Genomic DNA, 8,110 nt, shown 5'->3' with positions numbered 1-8,110 from the left:
CAAAGCATCACACTTATATGTATATATTTATACAGTATGTATGTATGTATGTATGCACGGCACGTGTGTGTGTGTGTGTGTGTGTGTGTGTGTGTGTGTGTGTGTGTGTGTGTACAAAAAAACTAATTGCAAAAACCCTTACCTTTCAGTGATGTAAAATAATGGAATGATGGGGGAAATCACATTATGAAATAAATGTTTTTCTCAAAAAAACATTAGCCAAATTATTGGCACCCCTTAAAAATTTTGAATTATATTCCCATTCATATTTACATTTTTTAGCACTCCAGGGTGACTATGACAACCCTCTGTTCCACAGGAGTATAATATGTGGAAACTCAAAGGCCAGATTCCCTTAATCATTCATCACAATGAGTAAAACCAAAGAATACATTTCTGATCTGCAGCAAAAGATTGTTGAGCTTTACAAAATAGAAAGTCTCTGTATAAAATAGCTAAAGCATTGATAATATTCCAATTTCCACCATCAGGGCAATAATTATGAAGTTCCAATCAACTGAAGATGTTTCGAATCTGGCTGGAAGAGGATGTGGGTCTATATTGTCCTAATACACCGTGAGGAGGAGAGTTTGAGTGGGCAAAGACTCTCCAAGGGTCACAGATGGAGAATCACATAGATATGTTGAGTATAAAAACGATTATCAAACAGCATCTACATCAGAAACAGGTTCAAGAAAAATCATCAAAAAACAAACTCAAGGATATTCAGTTCAGACACGACTGGAACTTCAGACGGGACCTGGATCTATGGTCGGATGTAACTCAAAAAAGAGCTTTTTGGCAGCAAATCCACCAGATGGGTTTGGTGCAAACAGGGATAAAAAGTCCCACCATGCCCACGGTTAAATATACCGCTGGATCTTTAATGTTCTGAGCCTTTTTTTTCTTTCTTTTTTGTCTTTTTTTCCTGGTCCTGGGCATCTTGTTCAGATACATGTTATCATGGATTCCAGCAAATACCAATAGATAAAAAATCTAAACCTGGCGGCCTCTGATAGAAATCTTATAATGGACCGCGATTGGATCTTCCATCTGGACAATGATCCAAAACAAACATAAAAAAACAAAACCATGTGTCACTGAGATCAAAATGAAGCTTCTGCCATGGCCATCCCATTTCCCTGACCTGAATACATTAGAAAACTGAATAGAAGAAGCATCAACATGGAGCTGTGAATCTGAAGGATCTGGAGAGATTCTGTTTGGAGGAATGGATGGTGTCAGGTGTTCTCCAAACTCATAATGCTCAGAGCTGTTATCTTGACAAAAGGAGGTTGCAAAACACATTTAATAAATATTTATACAATTCTTATGGCCAGTGTGTTTTGGAGAAAAGCATTTATTTCATAATGTGATTTAACCCCCATTTTCAATTCTTTTAAAACATTATGTTAGAATAAAAGTTCAAAAGGATAAACAATACATATATATATATATATATATATATATATATATATATATATATATATATATATATATATATATATATATATATATATATATATATGGTGAACCGGCGACAGTCATGGATGCTTGTGTTGAGCGAAGACTGGACTGTGTGGTCCGATCAAACAGACGAGCTGTGGCTGTAGAATACACAGTGTATCAAAGTTTGTTGCATATGGGGATGCATAGACCATCATATCAATCATATCTATGCTAACCCCTGTCCACCGCCGAAAGAATCAACAGTGGGCACATGAACATCAGAACTAGACCATGGAGAAAGGGAAGAAGGTGGCCTGGTCTGATGAATTACATCATGTGGATGGCCGAGTGCGTGAGCGTCGCTTACCTGGGGAACACATGCACTATGGAAAGAAGGCAAGCCTGTGTAGGCAGTGTGGTGCTTAGGGCAATGTTCTGCAAATGGTTCAGGAATGGTATACAACGAGTTTGAGGTGTTGACCTCCAAATTCAAAATTCAGCATCTGTAGGAAGTTCTGAACAAATAAGTCCAATCCACGGAGGCCCCACCTCACAACTTACAGGACTTAAAGTATCTGCTAATAAAATCCTGGTGCCACATAACACAGCAAACCTTCAAGGCTTGTTTTGGCAGCAAATGGGGGACCACCACAATATTAGGATTGGTCATAATGCTGCCTGGTTGCTGTATATATATATGTGTGTGTGTGTGTGTGTGTGTGTGTGTGTGTGTGTGTGTGTGTGTGTGTGTGTGTGTGTGTGTGTGTGACCCCGTCTGTGAAACCCCGGCTAAAGTCACAAAATTTAATTATGAGATGTTGATCGTCAAAGTGCCATAGCCATAAAAATGACGAAAATAGGTAACTTGTATTAATTGCTGTAAATGATAAATTATACCAAGGGATTTGAGATACAATACTCAATTTTTAATTCATAACATCATAAATACTGAAATTAGTGATTTTATTGACACTACACTTTATACTTTTGCACAAAAAAAAATACCGGATGCAGGCTCCCTAAAATTGATTTTAATCATCTCAGGGGGTTTTCATCACAACAACACCAGCTGATTCGTATGTTATTCGGTTCAGGGACTTCTTCTTTTTTTTACCATTAGGAAGAGAAAGACATTAATATCGGCACGAGCGGCAATCAGGTCATTGCTACTTAAAGGGGTACTTCACTAGCCTGACAAGCCAGACCCACATCAAGATGTTTGGTCTGGAAACTCACCATAGACAGGGCTCAATCCGAGGGGCGGGATAAACGGTTGTCTTTCAAACTCCCTCTGCACGCGATAGGATAGCGCTACACCAACCAGAGCAACGAAGGTGAAACAGAGCTTGTTGACTGATTAAACATTCGCCGTATCCAGTCGGCTAAACTACGAACACATCTTCCCGCTCTTTGTTCTTTTCTCAGAGAAAAGCTTAACCCCAAGTCTTCCAGAGTCGCGGTCAGAGCCGATTCGAAAGACCGCCGCCGTTCGCCAGTTTCTGTGTTAACTAGAAGAACGCAAACGCAACTCGGCCGTCGTCATTATGGCCCCGCCCGCCGACTCTATACATGATGTGATTGGGCCGTCCAGATTTTGAGGAACACAGCTCAGAATGGTATTGAGAGTGCCTAGACGACACTTGCAGGCAAATTAAATTTGCTGCCGCTAGGGTGCGTCTAGATTTCTAGGCTAGTACTTCACCACTGGGAAGATGAATCTGTATTTAAACTGGGTCATTAATGTAGTAGAAATGTGAATTTGGTGCCTTCTAGACTGAGAAAAGGCAGAAAATGTATTTTGTCTCATGGGGATGAAAGACTACAATTCCCAGAATGCTTCGCTGCCCTGTGAGGCCATTCCCAAAGCCACCAACTTGATTACTGTGACTGAGTTGGAGAAGACACTACAAATAAAAACTGAACGTGTCTGTTCAATATAATGATGGAGTGACCGCGCGAGTGTCACAGCACTGAGCACTAATTGCAGGAGTGTTAGAATGTTAGACCTACCTGAAAAGCCTGAAAAGCATTATTTTATTATCTTTGCTCAATAGTAATTATTTGTGCTGCTGCTTGTATTTAAGTTATTTGTTCTTTTCTTTATTTTTATTTGACAGTAGTCCTTTTTTCCATGAACATAGCAAATACCGAACCAGACAGAAACCGTGAACCTGAAACTGTGAACCTAAAACCTTGATACAAACCGAATCGTGAGCAATCTGTACCGTTACACCCCTAGCGTAACGTATGCAAGGGGGTGCCACAACATTTAGAACATTTTCAAAGTGCGGCATGACTGAAAAAATGTTGGGAAACACTGGATTAATGAATTAAGTTATCTATGCTATTTGACATGGCAGCACTTAAACGCAAGCAGGAACAGAAAGTAGATGATTGCTTAAACAGCTTTTCCGATATTAATCTCGGTGGAATTACCCCGAATAATGATATAACCGGGTTTATTGAAGAATAGGTTTGGAACAACATGAGGTTAAATAAATGATGACAGAATTTTCATTTTTGGGTGAACTACCCCTATTTTTACTCCAGTACTGTACTTAATGTTACATAGTAGCCCAGTAAAATAATTTGAGTTAGAGATTTTCTACTGAAATGTAATATATTAATTAATTTCTATATTAGTGACTTTTTACATGGATATTTAATTTTATTAATAAAGTTATATAAATAATTTCAATTAATTGACTTGCTACATTCAAATCCAGACTCAAAACACATCTGTTCAGCTGTGCATTTACTGAATGAACACCGTGCCAATGTACGTCCGACTGATTGCATCTTATCTATGCATCATTTTTTAAATTCTTTTTATAACTGTTTTAGTTTACCTTTGTTCTTTTCTTTGGTTATCATCATTTTATTATTTTTAATTCTCTTTACATTGTATTATTTTTCTTATGCATTTTTTACCCCTATTTTAATTCCTTTCTATGTAAAGCACTTTGAATTGCCATTGTGTATGAAATGTGCTATTTAAAGGTGCACTATGTAGTATTTTTGCAGTAAAATATCCAAAAACCACTAGGCCAGTGTTATATATTTTGTTCAGTTGAGTACCTACAATATCCCAGATGTTTCCAACTATTTGTAAATTGTGAGAAAATTGCTATTTTAACTAAGGACAGGGACGTTGCAGCATTGCATTTGAGGGAGTCGCCTGTCAATTGCGTCATATCTTCGCTACCCTGGGTTTCGGCTTTTATTTGGCAGGAGCGCTTTACTCTTGAACGCACGGAGTAACGTCATAACATCGTTTTAAACACAATTAAATGTATCTAATATGATAAACAGAGCAGCATTACCTCAAAATCATAACCGGAAGAGCGGATCTGTGCAGGCGCCCGGCGAATGTGTCCTGTCCCATCATAATAAAAGTCCCGGTATTCGCGAGGCGGGTATTTGTTTAACAATCGCTCCAGCAGCTGTGATCAGGTCCATAACACTAGGTCCTGCTCTGCTTTAGACTACAGTAACGTTAATAACCGCATGCATGAACGTGATTTCTGCCCGAGTCCTATTTTCCACCGGCTGTGATGAGAAGACCACATCTCCCAAGATGCTGCGCTGCCACTTTGCGTCATTAAACTACGCATTTGTTTTGAATAGGCGCCCTCCAGTGGACGGAAAGTTCCATAGTGCACCTTTAAATAAACTTGCCTTGCCTTGCCTACAATCAAGCTCTTGTACCCCCAGTTCGTTTGAATGTTTTTGCACTTTTTGGATATACGCATCATAATAAATAGGCCTGTTTTACAAACCTTTAAGAATTTTCCCATAAATGTGTCATCACTGAAAATGGGAGAATCTCAGCTTCATTGTGGTATATGGCTCATATGCAGGATAATTATGCATCAAATGTGTTGCAATTTTAAAAATAAGCTTGTGTTTACATTGGAATTTCTCAAAAACATGATTTTCTGAGCCCGAAATTCAGCAAATCTTTACCATAGCCATATTCAGTTAATATTAGAGATATCAAGGTTATATTTTAATAGAATGTTCTTTACATTATGTAGAATGATTTTATGTAGAATATATATATATATATATATATATATATATATATATATATATATATATATATATATATATATATATATATATATATATATATATTCTACATAAAATCATATATATATATATATATATATATATATATATATATATATATATATATATATATATATATATATATATATAATATTGTTTCAATAGTAAAAACATTTTAGGTTTTTATAGTTTATTTAAAAAGAAATTGTGTACAAATTAAAGTGCATTCTGACACATCTATGCATTGCATTTTTTCCTGTAATTTTATATTATACCACTGGATGTCAGTATTGTATAATGACTGTTTCATGAGTCTACTCACACTGCTGTAAGGTGTAGTGCTCTATTTATTATGTGTGTATCATTTAGACACCAAGTAATAGATTGCACAATATCGGGTTTCTCAACACTTTAGCATTATAAAAGATTTAGTTGTCAAAAATGCTGAGTAATGTTTCATTCATATATATATATATATATATATATATATATATATATATATATATATATATATATATATATATATATATATATATATATATATATAAATGAATGAAAGAAAGTCCAGAGGAAAGGACTTACTCATGTTAATCAAACTCATGTTAAGCAGATAATACAACATTTGGTCAGAACACTCGCTCTTTTTTTATAAAATAATCACAATGCAATCCATTTGGTCCTCTGTACTCTCACTCACAGCAGACCGCTGATGTTTTTCCTGGACACATAAGAACATGAAGTCTGACTGTGTCTGACCACATTACGCTGAAGATAAGTGAGAATGACGTAGGCAAGAGGAGAAATGTGGCTGGTGTGAGCGATACATCTCTGCCCTTCTCAAGCCCCTGCTGAAAGTGATAATATCAGTTGTGTATGCTCTTGTCACTAGTGGTCTGGCAGAGTGGGCAGCTCGTAGGTGTGAGCACAGAAACTCTCTGTTCAGACAGCAGGTGGCCTGCCAGAATACATCAAGCAATCATGTGTGCTTGATACAGGAGGTGAGGAGGTCTATCAGTGAAAGATACATAGCGGTGGATGAAGTACACAAAACCTGTACTTGAGTTAAAAACAGACACAAAATGTACTCTGGTAAAAGTAGGAGTAAATAGGAATAAAAGCCACCCGCCCACCCACCCACATATATATATGTATGTATGTATATATGTATGCATATATGTATGTATGTCTGTATGTATATATGTATACACACATACGTAGAGTGCATCCGGAAAGTATTCACAGTGCTTTATGTTACAGCCTTATTCCAAAATGTGTTAAATGCATCATTTTTTCCCTCAATTCTACAACAATACCTCATAATGACAATGTGAAAGAAGTTTGTTGGAAATCGTTGCAAATTTATTAAAAATGAAAAACGCCAAAAATCACATGTACATAAGTATTCACAGCTCAAATGATGCTCAAAATTGCGCAGTTGCATCCTGTTTCCACTGATCATTCTTGAGATGTTTCTACAACTTGATTGGTGTCCACCTGTGGTAAATTCAGTTGATTGGACATGATTTGGAAAGGCCCACACCTGTCTTTATAAGTTTCCACAGTTAACAATGCATGTCAGAGCACAAACCCAAGGAATTGTCTGTAGACCTCAGAGGCATGATTCTATTGAGGCACAGATCTGTGGAAGGGTACAAAAACATTTCTGAAGAATTGAAGGTCCCACTGAGCACAGTGGACTCCATCATCCGTAAAAGGAAGATGTTTGGACCCACTAGGACTCTTCCTAGAGCTGGCTGCCCGGCAAAATTGAGTGATCAGGGAAGAAGAGCTTTAGTCAGGGAGGTAACCAAAAACCTGATGGTCACTCTGACAGAGCGCCAGTGTTTTCTCTGTGGAGAGAGGAGAACCAGGTACGGTAGAATGGTCAGACGGAAGTCACTCCTCAGTGAAAGGCTGCCTGGAGTTTGCCTAAACGCACCTGAAGGACTCTCAGACCACAAGAAATAAATTTATCTGGTCTGATGAAACAAAGATTGAACACTTTGGTCTGAATGGCAAGCTTCATGCAGGGCTGGACTGGGGCTAAAATTCGGCTCTAGCATACCCAGCCAGAACATCCGGCCCATGAGTTCCCCGTGAAAATTTTTGCTGGGGTTGGGGCCTTAAATTGGCGTATATAAATAAAACTAGGAAAAATAATGAAAGATATTAGCGAATTTTCTGCAAATGCAGATAAACTTAATATTGCTTTTTTGTCACACAGAAATGCAATTGACAGTAAAGCACTGATGATTTTGAGCTAGGATGCAGTAAAGTAAATTTACTTCTTTTAAATGGTGCGATCATTTACTCACTCTTGTGTCACTTCAAACCTGTATGACTTCTGTGAAACACAAAATAAGATGTTTTGAGGAATGTTGGCAACCAAGCCATTTTGGTTAGGCTACCATTTGAATATTGAATGAACAAAAAACAAACAAACAAACAAACAAAAAAAAAACACTCAAATTATTTTATTTTCTGCTACACAGCAAATTCACACAAATTCATTTAGGTTTGGAATGACATTAGTGTGAGTAAATGATCACATTTTTGGGTTGAACAATAATATTTTTTAAGAGTTAACACA

The sequence above is a fragment of the Pseudorasbora parva genome, chromosome 11 (genome assembly GCF_024679245.1).
Source record: "Pseudorasbora parva isolate DD20220531a chromosome 11, ASM2467924v1, whole genome shotgun sequence".
Classification (NCBI taxonomy): domain Eukaryota; kingdom Metazoa; phylum Chordata; class Actinopteri; order Cypriniformes; family Gobionidae; genus Pseudorasbora; species Pseudorasbora parva.
Note: the sequence above shows the minus strand (reverse complement) of the source record.